This window comes from Tursiops truncatus, chromosome 13, assembly GCF_011762595.2.
Source record: "Tursiops truncatus isolate mTurTru1 chromosome 13, mTurTru1.mat.Y, whole genome shotgun sequence".
NCBI lineage: Eukaryota > Metazoa > Chordata > Mammalia > Artiodactyla > Delphinidae > Tursiops > Tursiops truncatus.
This window is the reverse complement of record NC_047046.1, coordinates 32661315-32680968: the sequence shown is the minus strand read 5'-3', so window position 1 is coordinate 32680968 and position 19654 is coordinate 32661315. Positions and strand designations below refer to the sequence as shown.

The window sequence follows — 19654 nt, the reverse complement described above, 5'->3', positions numbered from 1 at the left end:
TATCATTCATTTTTCTTTAATTAGGATGCACACCTAATCAAAACCTCTCTTATCTACTTCATGTTTAAAGAGCTCAGAAAACCAACCATGCTTTGATTTTTCCCAGCACTGAATACAAAGAGTGAAAATGAGAGGTGTGCAAATTATCTTCCAAATTACAAGAAAATGCAATATTCATTGGTAAGGAAGGGAAAAAAACCTGTTTACCTTTGACTGTGCAAAAAATGGAAGGGAACGAAGGGGGCAGGCCAGATGGCATGTCTGGGAAAATACTGATGATGCCTAAGTGTTAATTCCTGGGGAGGGGAAAAATTACTATACTCTAACGAGCGTAAAGAATTGCAAGTCCAAACTAACTGAAAATGACTGGAACCCAACTGTCACTCTGGGAGGCATGGCCGAACTCACCACTGATCAGAGCAGGAAGGTCTTGATCTGGTGCACACACCAATTCTCTCACATCCCAGAAAGATCCTTCAAGCCACACAAGTGACCTCTTCTCATCAGGGAGTCTCACTTGTTAAGGTTATATTTACAACTCGACATTAAATCATTTTTCACAAAATCATATCCACTAAATGAAAGTTAAAAGTGGATTGAGAATTCTCCTTCATAAGGTCACATCACATTTTAAATGACTCCTTCATTTACTATTTACTGAGCACCTACAACGTGTCCAGCACTGTTCTCAGAGCTGGGGTCCACGGTGAACAAAACAGATTAAGTCCTGTCCCCATGAAGCTGATATTCTGGTTGGGGAACGCACACAATAAACATAAATAAGTAAAATAGGTAGTGCTATGAGGAAACAGCAGCAGGGAAGGGGAACAGTGCTGGGCGGGGTGAGAGGCGGTGGGTGCGTGTGTGCAGAGCAAGCTTTGCAAACCTGCTGCGGAGGATGTCCAGGCTGAGGGGCAGCAAGGACGGTCGTCCCTTGGTGTCTTGGGGGGGTTGGTTCCAGGACCCCTTCGGATACCAAAATCCACGGTAGCAAGTCCACGATGCTCAAGTCCCATAGGTAAAATGGCGTAGTATTTGCTTCACCCCCTGCACACCCTCCCATATACTCTAAAACAGCAGTCCCCAACCTTTTTCACACGAGGGACCGGTTTTGTGGAAGACAATTTTTCCACGGACCGGGGTGGGGGGTGGTTTTGGGATGATCCAAGTGCATTATATTTACTGTTCACTTTATTTCTATTATTATTACATTATAATATATAATGAAATAATGGTACAACTCACCATAATGCTGACAGGAGGCGGAGCTCAGGCAGTAATGTGACTGATGGGGAGCGGCTGTAAATACAGATGCAGCTTTGCTCGCTCACTCGCCCGCCACCTACCTCCTGCTGTGCTGCCTAGTTTCTAACTGGCCTGCTACCGTGGCCCGGGGTGTTGGCGACCCCTGCTTTAAATCCATCTCTAGATTACTCACAATACCCAATACAATGCAAACGCTATGTAAATAGTTGTAAATACAATGCAAATGCTATGTAAATAGTTGATGGGGTAAATTCAAGTTTTGCTATTTGGAACTTTCTGGAGCATTCTAAAAAAATATTTTTCAATCCATGGTTGGTTGAATCCAGAGATGCAGAATGGGAGGATACAGGGCAGCCGGCTGCACCACGTTCTGAGGTGGGAAGCACAACCTTGTTCAAGGCCTGGGGAGGAAGCCACGAACCATGGTTAAAGCATCGGTTTTCACACATAAGAACTACACCGTGGGCTCCTGGAGGTGTCAGCAGACAGGAGACTCCAGCATGTGCTGCATGAACAAAGCAAGCTGCAGAAGGACAGGTACAGGACACCGTTTAAAGTTGCGTAAACGTGAAAAACAACACCACAAATAATTTAGTGATGCTATAAAGAGTGAGTGGGAAAGGAATAAAGAAATTTTATGGTTACGATAAACACCAAATCAGAAGAATGGCCGATTCTAGGAGGGAGGGAGGTACAACTGTGGAGAACTTGGGGAGATAAGCAATTTGGGGTAACATTTTATTTCTTAAACTGGATGTTGGATACATAGGTGGTCATTATACTACCTTTCAACCTTTCGTGTATCAGAAATACTTTGCACTATTTTTTAAGAGGAATCTTCAACCCTATCTCAGCATCCTCTGGTCTCTTAGTTAACCATCCGTGGGTCATCCTGACATGGACCTCTGCATAACGGACAAGGCGGCACCAGTATTTCTGTTCCGCTATGATTAAGAATACTGTACCACCGGTGGAATCATTTCTGGTACGAGGAAAAAGGGAAGAAATTAACGGAATGAAAAAGCTGTCATCACTTTTCTAGCACTCTGAAACTACACATTAGAACCGTTTAGGGTCTACAGAAAAGGCTGCATAAAAGAAAAAAATGGCAAATCTATGTATAGTGCTTTAAACTGAGCTGCCTGTCACCATTTTAGACACAGCCCCTTATCTACATAGGAGGGAGGTATTTTTAGCAATGTCACCTTTGCTTCTCAATATACTTCTTTAAAAAAATAAAATGCCACGGATAAAAGGACATCATATATCATAAACACACGTGTATTTCGCAGCTCACCGGCGTGTGGAAAAGCAGCTGTGTATCCAGGGCTTTTCCCTGAGGGATCCCTGGGGGCACTGGCTCCCCTACTTCCTGCAGTCTGCTCCATCCTAAGGACCACAGGAAAGTGAGCAAGCAGAAGCAGCAGGTGCTCCCTGGGGAAATGGGTCCCGCACTCTAAGCCCCTCGCCGTGAGACCACCAACATCATAGCAGCTGAACCAAAGGTGTTTCAGGCACAGAGAGGGCCTGGGTGCCCAGGAGCCCTGGGCACTCACTGCTCCTTCCAAAACACGTTTCCAGGTGTGATGTCACACTTGCAGAGGAGGGGTACAATCGAGAAGGAAGGACTTAATAAAATGTTAAACATCCCCAAATGACAGTATCTGAAGTAGCCCTCTACACCCATTGACACCGTGACCTAGTCCTGCTTCAGAGCATTCATCCTGATCTGAAATCATATTTGTTTATTTGTTTATTGCTGGTCCCCCAGCTTAAAATACAGGGTCCAGGAGAGCCGAGGCTTGGTTAAGTCCTGTTCTTTGCTATAACCCTAGCACCGAGCAAGGTGCCAGGTACCTAAGAAGCATTCTGTAAGTATTTGTGGAATAAACAGATAGATGGCTAATGAAAAAAGGAAGAAAACTTTACAAAGGTTCAAGATGTCACATCATCAGTCTTTCCAGTTTAGAACTGGATTTTGGTATATGTTAGTGACTCTTTTAAAATAAATTATTGCTATCGGCAAATGAATATCATGCCTGGAAAAAAAATCATAATTTCAACGAAGTCTCTCGCTCATGGTCAAGCAGTAGATAAGAAACACTGGCAGTAAGCTTTGGGGGGAAGCTGCGTTAAAAGATGGGTTGGTTTGGGGGCTTCCTTGGTGGCGCAGTGGTTGAGAGTCCGCCTGCCGATGCAGGGGATACAGGTTCGTGCCCCGGTCCGGGAAGATCCCACATGCCGCGGAGCGGCTGCGCCCGTGAGCCATGGCCGCTGAGCCTGCGCGTCCGGAGCCTGTGCTCCACAACGGGAGAGGCCACAATGGTGAGAGGCCCGCGTATCGCAAAAACAAAAACAAAAAAAGATGGGTTGGTTTGTTTTGTTTTGCTTATTTTGTTAGGCTGAGAGACACTGGAACTGGATTCATTTGGAAAAGAGAGAATTCGGACAGAAGCTGGTCTGAATGGAGAAGATGTGGATCCATCCTGGGGGCCAGTGAAACAGTCACTGAGGCAGGGAGGGTGGGGGGACGTCCTCCATCTGACCAGCAACACAAGCTCTTCAGGACTAAAATGGCAAGGTCAAGGGCGTTTACAATTCTAGCCAGGAGAAGGGCGAAGGCAGGGAGATCACCAACTTGCAATCCAACCCTTAAATAGGAGCATTTAGAAATAACAGGTATGACGGTAAACCGCTAAAGCTGATAACTGTTTCAGAGGAACATTCCGCCGGTTACGAAATTTAGTTTCCTAATATTTGTATATTACATCCTTTACCTTTTACATACATTTTCCTAATGTTAAAACACTCTGAGAGGTGACTCCAAGATGTGTGTCTGACGGTGACTGGAGAAGGTGCAGTGAGAGGGAGGAAGGCAATGTCTGATGGGGTTTTGATAATTCATCTGACTTACTGGCTCTCTACCGAGACAGCGCCATGCTCTCAGGAAAGCTTCTGAAGACTCTTAAGCTGCAATGCAACTGGAGCTCCAAAGACTGCAAGCTCCCTCTTGAATTGGTCTTTGGGTCCTAAGAAATCGATGCAATTTAACGGTTTTGTTTTGTAGCCCCTATATGAAAGTTAAGAACTTCATAATACCTTGAAAATATCTGTAAGATCCAAAGTACTCGGTATGATTTTGATCAGCAGAATCACATTCACTCATAGATGCATCTCTTCTTCACTGATTTCACTCCAGTTTTCTATTATCAATCATAAGGAAAGAAAACCAACCCCAACTGAAGATGTATTAGAGAGCCACATATTTTCACTTAAGATACTCATTTCATACTCCCAACCTTTATGCTAAATAATTACTATCATCCCTATTTAACAGATAAGAAAACTAACCTTTAATCCTACTTCCTTAACCTTTTAAATTTTACATAATTTCCTGGGGCCACAAAAGTGGTAAGTGGGGACTTCCCTGGTAGTGCCATGGTTAAGAATCCGCCTGCCAGTGCAGGGGACACAGGTTCGATCCCTGGTCCAGGAAGATCCCACATGCCATGGAGCAACTAAGCCTGTGCACCACAACTACTGAGCCTGTGCTCTAGAGCCCGTGAGCCACAACAACTGAGCCTGCAAGCTGCAACTACTGAAGCATGCGCACCTAGAGCCCGTGCTCTGCAACAAGAGAAGCCACCGCCGTGAGAAGCCCTGTGCACCACAACGAGGAGTAGCCCCCGCTTGCCACAACTAGACAGAGTCCGCACTCAGCAATGAAGACCCAATGCAGCCAAAAATAAATAAGTAAATAAATAAAAACAAAAATAAATTTAAAAAAAAAGTGGTAAGTGATGGACCAACCATAGCAAAACCCAGGCAAGGCTCTTTCCTCTATGCTAAGCGTTCTCTTGACCATTAGTACCATTTATTTGCAGTGTATTATCTTTCCAGATGTTTACCAGACACTAGCCAGTAAGCTGGAAAGTCACTGAGATGATTCCTTAAGACAGTGATCTCAGGATGCGGTCCAGGGACCACTGCATCAAAACCCACGAACTTGCTGGACATACAGGTGCCTGGACCCAACTCCAGATCTACTGAGTGAGAACTGTGGATGGGTCCTTGGACACTGCTTTTTAACAAATTCCCCAGGTGACACTGTTTCACATGAAAATTTGAAAACCGCCTGTGGCTAATTCTCTGAAAACTTCAACTATTGCTATTTGCAGTTTCAAATTTGACAAAATTTTGTGTTCTCATTGAGGGTCATCTTTTGGATGATGGAGCTTGCGGTGGAATGTTACAAAATCCCATATTCCCCTTGAGGATTTATCTTTAGAGCCTCACAATTAACGTAGGTCCCTAGGAACTTGCAAAGCAGGTAAACATTATGAGCTGAAATGGCAGAACATTTATGACATGCCTACTCGGACTCCACACTGCTCTAGATGTCTCCCAACACAGAAGTTTCCTTTCAACCTTGAGGTTGCACCAGCATCACCATTTCATTGCCCAGAGAAATGGAGTAACCTGTCCAAAGTTACACACCTGAAGGTTGACAGACGTTTCAATGTATCTCTTCTAAATCGCTGTATTTCCTTTGTTCTACAACACAGCTCCTCCCCATGAATGACTGCTACCCAGGGTTTAAGAATGAAGGGGAGAAACTTTCCAAATGTCCTGAGCAGACAAATCAGTCAACCTCTATTTTTCCAACTTTATACGCATTCCACTAAGAGTATTCCTCTTAAACTCAAGTCAATAAAAGTCAAAATCTAATAGCACAAAAGAATGGTATCAAGTGGGGGGAAAAAAAACAGGAATTCTCTGTAAGGATATTACCAAAACCTCTCTATATCTCTATGATGTAATTCTCCATATGAAAACTGCATAAAAGCCGGCCACTCCCAAGCCCGTGCTGAACCTCAGAGTCCACAACGGCAGGGGCTAGGAGAATTCCAGGTACCATGCCCCACAGCGTCACCTTCGGTTCATAAAGCTGTCTTCCTCAACTGCATGAACGTGGGGGAAAACAAGACTGGATTTCAGGTAAATCTAAGGTCCATCCAAACCATGTGCTTTTCAAGAATGTGACAGAGCAGCTCATGCGCCTGGAGATTCTGCATGGAATCTGTGAGGTGAGCCTGACCTCTGCTAACCCCCTGCCGCAGAGGAGAAGGGGAGGCTTTGGAACTCAGAACAAGGCCAAAGGAAGCTTAGTATTTTCTATCTCTGGGCCAGCGCCCCCATAACTCCTAGTATATCCCAGCCTCTGAAGCGTCTTGACTCTTGAGTTCAGGCTGGTTTGGGTTCAGGCTGCGGTGTCTGCTGCCCCTTGGGACGTGCAGGAGGCACGTGGGAAACGGTGGGCACCAGCCCCCCATGAAGAGCCTCTACACAACAGTTCCAGTTAAGAAACTGGGAAATAGATGGCTAAAGGCTGGTTGTTTCAGTTAAGACTAAATATTTACGCACAACATTGAGATGTACACAATCATCGTCAGGGACTTTAATTTTGCTTGAATGTCCTGTTTCACCACAGCTCTCTGATGGCTGTGCTGCAGGACAATGATGAAAAGTGTAGGCAGTACATAGCGGGAGGGGGAGGGACTGGATGACAAGGCTTCCCATCGTCATCGTCAAGGTAGTGATGCTTTACCAGTATTGCACAGGACCCAAAGAAAGTATTTATCTCCCATTAAAAATAATGATGCAGATAAAGATCGGTATAGATGAAAAAGCTCCCCAGAACATACTGTTGCATAAAAAAGAAAAAGGTTACATATTAGTATTTAAGTCAGAAGTCTCCTCATGCCAAATATGTAACTGTCTACAAATCTGTACTTGTGTCGAACAAAGCTATTGCTATTAACTAGGTACTTGTGATGTACCAGGTACTATGCCCAGTGCTGTGCGTGTATTATATATGTAATCCTCATGTCCTTGAGGTTTAGGCACTGCAGCCATTTTGTAAGTGATTAGACTCAAGAAGTCAAGAGAGGGCTTCCCTGGTGGCGCAGTGGTTGAGAGTCCGCCTGCCGATGCAGGGGACACGGGTTCGTGCCCCGGTCCGGGAGGATCCCACATGCCGTGGAGCGGCTGGGCCCGTGAGCCACGGCCGCTGAGCCTGCGCGTCCGGAGCCTGTGCTCCGCAACGGGAGAGGCCACAACAGTGAGAGGCCCGCATACCGCAAAAAAAAAAATAATAAAATAAGTCAAGAGACTTGACCCATGACACAAAGCAACCACATAGGAAGGCTGGGAGCCCAACCCAGGTCTGTCTGATTCCAAGACCCACTAGAGTCTATTACACACTCAAAGAGGCAGCTTTGGGAGGATTTTTGCCAACATACCTTCAGTAGCTATCTCTAGACAACAAGATTTCTTCTTGTTTTTCGATATTAGAAAATGTTTTACAGCGAGTATGGATTATTCTTAACACCTGAAATAACAAAGATGTTTTAACTGGAAGGATAAACAGGATTGAAAACCATTCTATCTTCTGAACATCTCCTTTTCCACCCTAAACGGTCCAAAAGTAATATTTAATCTTCAACTAAATATGAAGTATTTAGTAATATTTAAGTAATATTTAACCTTCAACTAAATATGACCACAAAAAATATATGTAGTGAATTGCCAAAATATCCACCATTGAGAGGAGTTAGCGTTACAGTCAATTTCTGAAACTTTCTGGATTACTCCATTAACAAAAGACCATCTGCCTCCAGACTCCTGTTCTTCCAATACACCCTACATTTATCACCAAGCATCTTCTTTCCGACTCCACTACTTTCAATGGCTCCCCAGTACCTAGCAAAGTCCAAAATATCCCTTAGCTTCATATCCACGATCAAGCCCCACGCTCCTTAGACTCATCTCCTAGTACTCCCCAGGATAAAGGCTACATTCCAGTTAAATGTAGGCCTCTTGACTTCTGGACTGTTCTATCTGGAATGTCTGCTCAATGACTAGTCAAAGTCCAACCATCTTCCAGGGACCAAATTGGAAAAGCCAAAACAGAAAATGAAGACCGCTTAATCGATTTTTCCTACAAAGGGATGCGCATAAGAAACATAGTTACCAATACATAGAAGGGGCCATGTGAATAAGCACTGAACATTATAAAACATTTCTTAAATTTGCATAGCCAAGTGACAAACCATATTTCATAAAATTCATGATACCGTTAATTGTAAGAAATAACAAGATATGTAGCACTCTGCGAATTAAGAGGTAACTCAAATGTTGCAATTTTAATTTTCTATTTAGAGAACTCTTTTAGATTTATTTAGATATTCTGTGCATGCAAAAGAAAAGAAGAACAAAACATACTGGCCAAGATATTCAAAATAATTCTTTACAAGGTCAGAATCCAACTCTTTTGAATTGCATGCCGACTCAGTTACTGTGCTCTATGTTTTTACACAATACCATCTATATTTATTTCTTCATGGGTGATGCACTATTTCTTACGAGTGCTCCATTACTGTCTCCAAGATTTTCTTCCAACCGACACCCAATCTCCAATTTTTGATGCGTGTGCCCCATCAACGAATTCTGTTGCCAGCTTTCTCTCTGCCATATGGCTGAGAGCAACTGTAAGACATTTCCCAATTTCAGAGATGTACAAATGTGAAAAAAAATAGGTTTGTTTTAGAAAGGATGAAATGTGGGGCTTGACTAAAACACACAGAAAGTCACTGTTGGAGAATGTAAACACTACATAGAAAATGACCAAAGAAGAGAGATCTACAAGAGAAAATAGTTTTTCTCTTTTTAGTTCAACGTCAAGATCCATATCACGGCCCAGCCCTAATTCAGCTTTTGTCACTCCCCAGTCTGATCCCTTTCCTCCACTTCTGAGTATTTCCCCTCTACTGATGTCTTCCGTGACACCAATTAGAGCTGGCAGGAAGGGAAGCAGCCCGCCTGCACATCTTCTCTCAAAGATCCCATTCTTTCTTCTCAGGGAACCTGCACTATTCTCTTCTCGGATCAGACAAAACCTCTAGAATCTGTCTAGTCTGAGCTATGGACAGAGCAGCAAACTTGTTATGAAGAGGATGGTGCCCTTAAAAATAACAATTGCATACGTGAGTCCGATAACGCTCAGTTTTAAATAAGGGGCCGTGCTTTTTAAGCCTTTTCAAATATTTTTTGTAGTGAAGTGTAAGTCACACACGGCCTCATTTTTTAATTCAATTCCATAAATATTTACTCAATACCCTAAGTGTTGAGACCCATACTGGTCTGGGGATCAAACTCCAAGGGAAATAATTTCCTCCAAACAACAAGCACTTGCTCAATGTAAGTGGAGAGCAAACCAAGCACACACGGCAGAGTAAACATCACATCTGTTTTCTAGATTTAATAGAAACCTTTCTGCTTTCTCTTTCTTTCTCAAGTTTATAAGGAAGGGTTAAAAGAACAGTGTATCAAAATGTCAACCACCTAAAAATTAAGTTGTCGGCTTTTTCTCTGTACTGCAAATTACCAAAGAATTAGGGGTTTGGTGCTAATGGAAGCTTACAACTCTAAAGTGTGCAATTTAACCAATCACTGTAAAGTCTAAAAACGCAGTACCGAAGACATTTCAACCAAGCAAGCTGCAGGTCTGGTCTAATTTCAACTTCTCTATTTGTGCCATTCCTCCCTTTTTCTTTTTTCCTTCCCTTTGCTTTGGAAATGTGTTTTGGGACAGTGACATGGTTAAGTGAGAAGTGCCCAGAGGTCCCACATTCATAATACACTCATGTGAAAAAAGGACAGTCATCCAACCAAGGAGGGGGAGAGAAGACCTCGGGCTGCGGCCGTTCTCGGGTCTTCTTTATGCTCACGTCACATTCAATTCTGGACTCAAAACACGAAATTTGCTTTACAGCTTCCGAATTTCAGACTTCCTTTTGCAACTGACTCATCACTAATTGGGGTGCAACGTGTCTGTGATCATCTCTGCACTAGAATTCTCACTTCAGAAAATTCTAAAATGCTAAATTATAAAATAATTTGCAAATAAAGCAAAAACTTAAACAGAAATCAATTACCCCAAATCACTGCAGATATCTTCTACACTTGTGAAACCTCTCGCTTCCCCCCCCCATTTTTTCTAATTGCCAACTGCAAACACATCACTTAAAAATAAATCGGAAAGAACACTGCCTACCCAGAAGAGACTGTATCTTGACAGACAACACATACTTTTGAAAGACAACACCAATAACCTAAACCGAGAATATAGCAAGATATTTGGGTACAAAGGAGAGTAAGAAATATACTGACGCTTTGCATCAATATAGACTCGTTACTTAAATACAATTTTTAAGTAGCCCTTTAAACAATATTTTCCTCAATAAGAAGAATATTCAATGATTTCTACTACTGCACACACAAAAAAACCTCCTCTTCCCTGATCTATGAAATGCACTTTCCCATGCAGGCTTGCATCCACGTCTAATTCTCCAAACAATAACTTACTGCGCAGTCCAACTTGAGAAATGAGAGTCTCATTCATTTACCAGGCAAAGTTAAAGCCAGCAAGATGCTTCAGATGGTCTGGTTTTGCCTGCCCCACCCTTGTTTCCTTGGAGCCATTGTGATGTCACAACACCAGGCAGGGTAGTGACTTCACTGCTCCAGCCCCTGCTTCTGAGCACACAATTCTCTGAAGCCCCAGCAAAACAAACGACAGCAGAGCCCTCCAGGAGTGCCTGATGAATTCTCAAGAAACTAGTAGCTACGGAGCCTTTCAAAAGAGAGAGATGTTGCAGTGGCACCATCAAAGATCTCTCTCCAAATGAAGTCGTGCCAAAGAGAAATCTGAGTCATGGTTTTCAATAGTAAGTCTATATTCCACAATAAAGCTGACATTTAGAGGAAGACTGTGGTTGGACACTTGGAAGAGGCGGGGGAGGAAAGATGACCAGGGTACTCGAGGACTTAAGAAATCTCTCTCCATTACAGTCAAATTCTCATGGAAAAGAAACATGTATTTATTTTTCAGCCTACTCTTGGAGTTCTATTTTACTGGAGAGGACTTGAATTCTAATTCGTGAATTTTAGGGCTTTTTTAAAAAATCACTAACTTAAAAGATAAATATGTTTTACAACATGGAAGACAATACACTGGACAGCATATGCCTGTCCTAAACCAACAAACAGTAAATCCAGAAAGGATTCATAAAGTACTGACAATATCACATCTCCTGGGACATGAAGGGCTGCCCCTCTTCTACTTGAGTGGCCCCTGGATGCATCTGACCAACCGATGTTTCAAGACCAATGTCTAGATAAAATAGCATCTGATCAAGTAAAAAAAATCCCAGATCTATTTGAACACAATTCAAAGTTGGCCCAAGTCCAAGCACTGTGCAAGAAATGACACAAACTACTTTTAACCTAAGTTGCATTCGTGCAGAGGAAATGACTTAAAAATTAAATGTAGGGCTTCCCTGGTGGCGCAGTGGTTGAGTCCGCCTGCCGATGCAGGGGACACGGGTTCGTGCCCCGGTCCAGGAAGGTCCCACATGCCGCGGAGAGGCTGGGCCCGTGAGCCATGGCCGCTGAGCCTGAGCGTCCAGAGCCTGTGCTCCACGACAGGAGAGGCCACAGCAGTGAGAGGCCAGCGTACAGCAAAAAAAGGAAAAAAAAAAAAAAAAATTAAACGTAAACAGTTCCCTGTGACAGACCTTTGACCTCTTATCTTCTCAATCCTTCACCTCAAAGGGGCTTACAAATTAAATTAAGTGGCTTCTCTTCTGCTTCTTGATAAATCATTCACAAAACATGTTCTGTGTTGCCAAAATTATTTGCCTAAAGTGTATTAGCTCCATAAACTGTACGCAGTAACTGGTGCATCTGGTATTTTGCTTTTCTAAACCACCAGAAAATCATAATGCAAATGAGACTATTTACTATTCAGCTATTTTATTTTCATCAATGCTTTCTGAAGTTAATAAAGTCAGCCTTCTCAATGTAGAATTTATTTCCTCTCACAAGGACTTTGTTACTCCAATTAAAATTTTAAAAGTCTGCTACCAAAATTAACATGCATTTTTTAAAAACACTGTTTGAGCCACGATGCAAATCACCTCCCATTCCCCAGAGTTCACGCAAGCTTTGATGTGCTCTTTTTTCTTAATAGGGCTTTTCTGCTTAATTTTCTGTAATTGGTGCTGCGTTCAGGGCTCCCAGATCATAAATGGATGACCATAAATTATCATTTTTGTTTCCTTGAGACATTAAAAATCAGTGTAAAACTCAAAAAGAACGTTTTCAGCACTGGATTTGTTGACTCTACTGCTAGGAAAGTTAATGCTACCAGGAGAAACTCCAACGCACACCTGGCCGCCCCAGAGAGCCTAAAATGGGCCAAAAAAAAAAAAAAAAAAGGACGGGCAGGATATCTGCAAAAGCAATTCCGCAAGCCTAATGTAAAAAATCTGAAACCCCAACTTAAACACGTAATGCAAGCGCCGCATCAGCAGGAGTGACTGACCCTCTCAGGATTTCTCAGGCCGGCCTCCACGCGTAATTAAAACCACATGTTCTCTTTATCTCTCTATTTGTTCTGCAACAATCTCTCCCTAACTTTAACCCTAGGCTGGAACTGGAGAAGAAACCCCTAGACAACTTTGTATCCGGAAATCTGAAAACCGAAAAGGAGAGAACGCTCCGGCGGCAAAGGACCACAGTGTCAATTTACTAGGTAACCACACCCACCGCATTGCAGAAGCCGTGAACTTGGCGGTTGCGGGGGGGGGCGGCGGTGAGATGGCGGGGCGAGTTGGAGAGAGGACGGAAAAGGGGGAGGGAAAGGAGGGCGAGAGATGAGGGGAGACCCCAGAAAGCCGGCCCCCGCGGCAAGGAGCCGGGAAGCACCCGCCAGGAACTGGCTGAGACCCCGACTCCCGCGATTCCGAGCCCCGGCCCCCACCCCCCGGGCTCCCCGCCCCCAGCCGCCGCAGAGTCGCCCGCGCACACGCCTCCCGAGGCAGCGGAGCCTCGTGGGCGCCAGGTGAGCAGCGCCGCCCCTGGCCCCTCGGCCCCGCAGGTGCCCCAGCCCCGAACCAACCCTTTGAGACGCTGCCCCCTCCTCCCCGGCCGCAGCCCCCGCCGCCGTCCGGGGGCCGCCGCCCCACTTCGGGGAAGCGGACAAGTTACATAAAAGCGGCCAGCCGCTCCCGAGCGGGGATGCTTTGTGCGAGCACACCTTACCGGCCCCGCGCCGCGCCCGGCCGCGCCGAGCCTGCAGCCGCCGCGCCCAGGCCCCTCCGCCGGCCGGCCCCCGCCCCGGGCGGCGCCGCAATGTCGCCCCCGCGCCCCTCCCCCACCCTACCCCGAGGGGTAACTCAAAACATGGCGCCCGGGACGGTGGGGGGGTGGGGGGCGAGGAAACTGACAGAGCCGGGGCGTGGGGAGCCAGCCGCCCCTCTCGGCCATGGCTCGGAGGGAGGACCCCAGGCCGGAGGCCAGGGCTCAGGCTGCGCGCCGGCCCCGCGATGCTGCAGCGCGGCCGGCGGAGCGGGCACGTCCCCGGGCGCGATACGCGGCGCTCGGGCTCGGCCCGGTGGGGGTCCCCGCGGGGGTCCGGGCGGGGAGGGCGCCAGGCTCCCGCGGTTCGGGCGGACGAGCGGCGCCGGAGCCACGCGTCCGCCGGGCCGCCCCGCGCCCGCCCACGGCCCGCCCTGCGCACCTCGCGACCCCAAGCCCCCCTCGGATCCCCTAGCTCCGCAGGCAGAAAAGTTACCTGGCCTGGGCCAGGGGCCCGGGCGCGCCGCGGCGTAGGGACCGGGCTCGGGCGCGCGTCCTCTGGGAGCTGCGCGGAGGCTCGGGCGTGGGGAGGAAGCCGCAGACTCGGGCCGCTCGCCGCGCTCCCCGCCCCCTTTTGCAGGAGCCACGGAGGCTCCGCGGGCTGCGGCGGGGCACACGCCCAGGGACGGCGCCCGGCCAGGCTCGGCCGCGGGGGTGGGGGCGCCGCGGGACTTCAGGACCGTCGCGCCGCGGCTGCCTTCCCCATCGTGGCGCAGGGTCGCGCTCGGGGACGACGCCTCCAGACCGTTGCCAATCGCGTTAGCCTTTGGATTTCCACTGCGATTTCTGCCCGGCTCTCTATCCCTCCCAGGCACCCCCGGGAGAGTGGGGGGAGGGTTTTCTGACCTTCAGGTGAGTTATTTATTGGCTTAGGGACTGCAGGGTTTTTCCCCCCCACCTTTTTGAAAGAAAAAAAGAAATCAAATTGGCGGCGTTTTGCACAGGGTGGGTGCCCCAGAAATACTAAATTAATGGAGAAGATCTGAATTGAAGGTTGAGGGAGGAGGTTTCCTGTCTTTGGGCAGCCCCCGCCTCCCCACTGTCTCCCCCTTCCCCACCCTAAACCTGCAGTTACAGGTGGTCTCCTGGGCTTCCCAGCCTAAAGAGAAGTCATTATTGATAACGCTTCCCACTGAAATGGAGGGCGGGGTGGTGCACAACGACTTGCGGGCAAAAGAAATTATTCCTGGTCTCTCACAGAATCTAAGCTCTAACCAAGTAACCAAGGCACCTTTATGAAAATGTTAAGGGCCTCTCCATTTACTCCTAGTCACCCTTCCAGGAGCTCCCGACTCATTTAGGGAGGGAAAAAAATGGATTTACAGAAGTATTGCATTTGCAATCCAGTGCCAAAGATGTGGTGCAGAGTTAAATGGCTGTGGCAGAGCTTCTGGACCTGCTTGAGGCCCCGGGAGGTGGGAAGACTTGGCCTGTGTTTCCAGGACAGGGAAGATGGCAATAGGGGGTGGGGGGGCTTATAGCACAAGGAACTCTATACTCTATTCAATATCCTTTAATAAACCATAAAATGGAAATGAAAAAAAAAGAAAGGGGAGGGGGCATTGTTCACATTTTTCAGGTTGTATAAGAGAGAAGTTTGGAAAATTGTGGTTCCTATGTTTCTGTGGAGTTTATGGATCTGTATTCTGTAGATAGGCAGCTTTGAAAAATTTTTGAGGAAGAATATGTGACTTAAGTCATGTTATAGGAAAACTATTCTGATAACACTGCAAAGACTAGAAAGGATGGGCAAATACCAGAAGCTGACAGGAGGTGACTATGGCATTGTTCCAAGTACCAGAGATAACACGGACCTAAACTGTCTTTCAAGTGACAGATAAAGGATCAGTTCAAATAATGGATGCATTTGTGGGTGATGACCTGTGTTAATTTCCTATCGGGGGCCACAAGTGTTAGATATATATATATATATATATATATATATATATATGTATCACATCTGTACATGTATGCTGGTGTGTGTTGCATATAAGATCTGTGAATAAAGAAAGGATTTATTTTCCTTTTTTGATATGCACACTAAAGCACTTTCCTTTTTTTTAATTTATGTAGGTTGTTTATTATAAAGGATCCATTGTTTTTATTAACTGCATAATGTTAGGAAGAAAATGCAAGGAATACTAGGATTAGGGACAGAAGTAAACCTGTAATACCAAGCTAAGCCTGATATCACATAAATCCAAAGTAATTCTCAAAATTGTTTTCATATCAATTTATAATTCTCTTTTACATGAAGCAATGTTTCTCTTTTATTTTTTAAATTTATCTATTTTTTTTTCATTTTTTAACATCTTTATTGGAGTATAATTGCTTTACAATGTTGTGTTAGTTTCTGCTGTATAACAAAGTGAATCAGCTATATGTGTACATATATCCCCATATCCCCTCCCTCTTGCATCTCCCTCCCACCCTCCCTATCCCACCCCTCTAGGTGGTCACAAAGCACTGAGCTGATCTCCCCGTAAAGCACTTTCCTTTAAAAGTGGAGTTGAACTGTTGTATTGTATTGTATTGTTTACAGTATACACCACATTGGCATTATCATTCGAGACAGAGATGGTTTCATATTCTCATTCATTTTATTGCTGTATTTTTTTTTAACTGAAAGCAAACTGTTTTCTCCCTGACTCATGAATCTTAATCTTTCTAGTGATGGAAAAAATCAGTAATAGTGTATGAATGTCTATTTTCTTGGGAGAAAATGTTCAAATACTAAATATTATTTTTTTAAAGTTAGAAGTACCTAGCTATTTATCCTAATACTGCATAAATTCAAAATTTGGAGTAAAAACCATACTGCTTCACAGTTTAACAGTAAATGTGGGAAGCAGTTACTATGAAACCTTTTGGGTTTGACCAAGGCTCTCCGCTATTCTTTTTTTTGTTTTTCCTAGCACACATATGGAGAAAAAGAAATGCCAAATGAAAATTCATGAGCAGCACAAAGCTAGCTCGTCAGTAACTTGCCTGCATCTCTGTAATAAACTCTCTTCCTTCTACCTTGTGAATATCGTGCCAAAGCCGCTGCTAGTCATCTGTCTCCCCACAGTGCCTCACTGGGTACATTGCAAGCAAGCATTGAACACTTTTGCTAAATGAATGAATGGACGTTGAATAATGAACTAAGTTGTCACTTGACTTTGAGGGTTCCGTTTCCTCACATATAAAATAAAGGACTATTTCCAAAATTCCTTATGTTTCAAAAATACTAGGGTTCCATAAAATAAAAAGACATTAACACATATTAATACCTGCTGAGTAAAAGCAATAAGGGAAAACCTACACTTTAACGCTCATCAGGAAATAAAATAACGAGCTCTTCCACATGGAAAAGAGAAGGAAAGTAACAAAGGAGAAGACAAGGTGATGATACCATTATAGTTGGATCTGCTTTGTTTCATAAAAGACCAACGTCACCCTGCATCCCTCTCACTATCAAAAATAAAGCCACTGTACCCCCAGAGAACTTTTTATTCTTGTCAGCGTGAGACCCCTCATGGTGCTGTTTCAGTGGGTTACAGAAAAGTAGTTCTGGGATCAAAGGAATGCCTTTCAGACAGTCCCAGAGCGAGTGCAGATTTGGCCTGAGAACTCAATCAGATTCTAAATTTTCTGTGTTCACACAGGAAGTACCGAAATACTCCATGAAATGTGGGGAACGAGTCCATGACTCCAAGCCCAGGTCTCAGGATGCCCATTCTGGTCTCTGCCACCATAACTAAGGCTTACCCTACAATAGGCTTCCTGAAATTGGTCTATTGTAGGGAAGATACATCACTGAAGGCCAACAAGCCATCCAGAGAAAAGGGACACAGCTAACTTTAGGTAAGATAAATGTGTAACTTCATCCCAAGCCGTAGAGACAGGATTCCCCACGAACCTCCATCCAACCACAAGCATCCACAGCATACCGACTCCTTGGTACTCACTGGTACCCTGCTACCTGATGAGCAACGATAACTCCAGGGCATTCCCTAGCGGTCCAATGATTAGGACTCCAGGTTTCCACTGCAGGGGGCACCGGTTTGATCCCTCGTTGGGGAACTAAGATGCCGCAAGCCGCATGGTGTGGCCAAAAAAGAAAAAGCAGAAGAAAAAAAAATGGTAACTGTGGCCTGACAGCCAAGGCAAGGGCAGCATTTGCCGGTTGTATTAGAGCCTCATCAACAAGATGTCAGGGTGTATTGTCAACCTCATCAACAAGACCCCAGGAAGAGATGATGGAGAATCTATCAAGTGATCCCATCAGAACGTTGCCCTCCAACACGAGGACTGGGAGAACACTGAGGCTTGACCAAACCCTACAGATGCGGCAGATCGAACAGGCATGCAGTCCTGTCGACAGTCTCAGACTACCCTTCATTAAAGCATGTGGTATTTAAAAAAATCTCCGTATTCAGTCCTTTAAGTTGACTGTTTCTCATAGTCAGTTGCCTTAGTAAAATGTTAACAACAGGGCTTCCCTGGTGGCACAGTGGTTGAGAGTCCGCCTGCCGATGCAGGGGACATGGGTTCATGCCCCGGTCCGGGAAGATCCCACATGCCGCGGAGCGGCTGGGCCCGTGAGCCATGGCTGCTGAGCCTGCGTGTCCGGAGCCTGTGCTCCGCAACGGGAGAGGCCACAACAATGAGAGGCCTGTGTACAGCAAAAAAAAAAAAAAAAAAAAATGTTAACAACACTTGCAGTAGCTAGTTGAGACTTATTTTATGCTCAGGATAATGTCAGGCACCTGAATTGCATATCAAGTCCTTGAAATGAGGACACACAGTCTTTAGCCACAGCATTACCAGGGACCATAAATACGGGAAATACAGGGATGAATGCATAATTCAAAAGCAACAAGCTTATTCTTCTGAAATAAAAATTCATTTGAGAGTTTCCAGGTTCTAAGAATAGTGTCAAGTTAACAGCTCATCAAAGCTTCCAGATGCTTCCTTCATTCCAAGTTTGTATACATCATTTCAGGGGTCTGCATACATGCAGAGCACAGATGCAAAATGAAATTTTAAAATGCCAATAAGTACAAATGCACCACAAAATATACAAAAACATGTACATATGAGAGGAAGTACATATGATGTACTTCCCCCTGCTAGTACATCATTAAAAAATCGTTCCCCACAAGATTCAGAGCTCTTTTCTACCTTTTTTGTTAAGATATGGAACAGATTCAATGCCTTCAAAAAATCAAAACATAATCTTAATGGAAAATAAAATGATTTATATGCAAATCAAAACTACAGTGAGGTATCACCTCACACTGGTCAGAACAGCCATCATCAAAAAGTGTACAAGCAATAAATGCTGGAGAGGGTGTGGAGAAAAGGGAACCCTCCTAAAGTGTTGGTGGGAGTGTACAACCACTATGGAGAACAGTATGGAGGTTCCCTAAAAAACTAAAAATAGAACTACCATGTGATCCAGCAGTCCCACTCCTGAGCATATATCCAGAGAAAACCATAATCTGAAAGGATGCATGCACCCCAGTGTTCACTGCACTGTTTACAATAGCCAAGACAGGGAAGCAACCTAAATGTCCATCAACAGAGGAATGGATAAAGAAGATGTGGTGTGTGTGTGTGTGTGTGTATATATATATATATATATATATATATATATATATATATAAAATGGAATATTACTCAGCCATAAAAAAGAATGAAATAATGCCATTTGAAGCAACATGGATGGACCTAGAGATTATCATACTAAGTGAAGTAAGTCAGAGAAAGACAAATATCATATGATATCACATATATGGAATCTAAAAAAAAATGATACAAATGAACTTATTTACAAAGCAGAAACAGACCCGTGCACACAGAAAACAAATGTATGGTTATCACAGAGGAAATGACAGGGGGAGGGATAAATTAGGAGTTTGGGATTAACATATACACACTACTTTATATAAAATAGATGATCAAGAAGGACTTACTGTACAGTGCAGGGAACTCTACTCAATATTCTGTAATAACCTATAGGGGAAAAGAATCTGAAAAAGAATGGATATATGTATATGTATAACTGAATCACTTAGCTGCACATCTGAAACTAACACAACATTGTAAATCAACTATACTCCAATATAAAATTAAATTAGAA

General features: G+C 44.6%; 1 protein-coding gene and 1 long non-coding RNA gene across 11 annotated transcripts in view; one reads left to right on the top strand and one right to left on the bottom strand.

Moving 5' to 3' along the window:
• Positions 1-14246, bottom strand: part of EPB41L3 (erythrocyte membrane protein band 4.1 like 3) — a 132007-nt gene extending 117761 nt beyond the window's left edge. For 3 of the 9 annotated variants that reach the window (XM_073790546.1, XM_073790549.1, XM_073790550.1), the window contains exon 1: positions 13964-14242. The gene's annotated coding sequence lies outside the window, so the exon portion shown is untranslated. Of the gene's footprint in view, positions 1-13963 lie in introns of all 9 variants that reach the window. The other 6 variants (XM_073790544.1, XM_073790543.1, XM_073790542.1 and 3 more) reach the window with 3 other exon arrangements.
• LOC141276181 (uncharacterized) lies at positions 10911-17759 on the top strand. Of its 2 annotated transcripts, none has more exons than XR_012325332.1 (3): positions 10911-11054; positions 12817-12922; positions 17175-17759. It is a non-coding gene; the product is annotated as an uncharacterized lncRNA (long non-coding RNA). The 2 variants fall into 2 exon arrangements; XR_012325331.1 differs by lacking the exon at positions 17175-17759 and adding an exon at positions 16443-16716.
• Positions 17760-19654: the final 1895 nt, after the last annotated feature.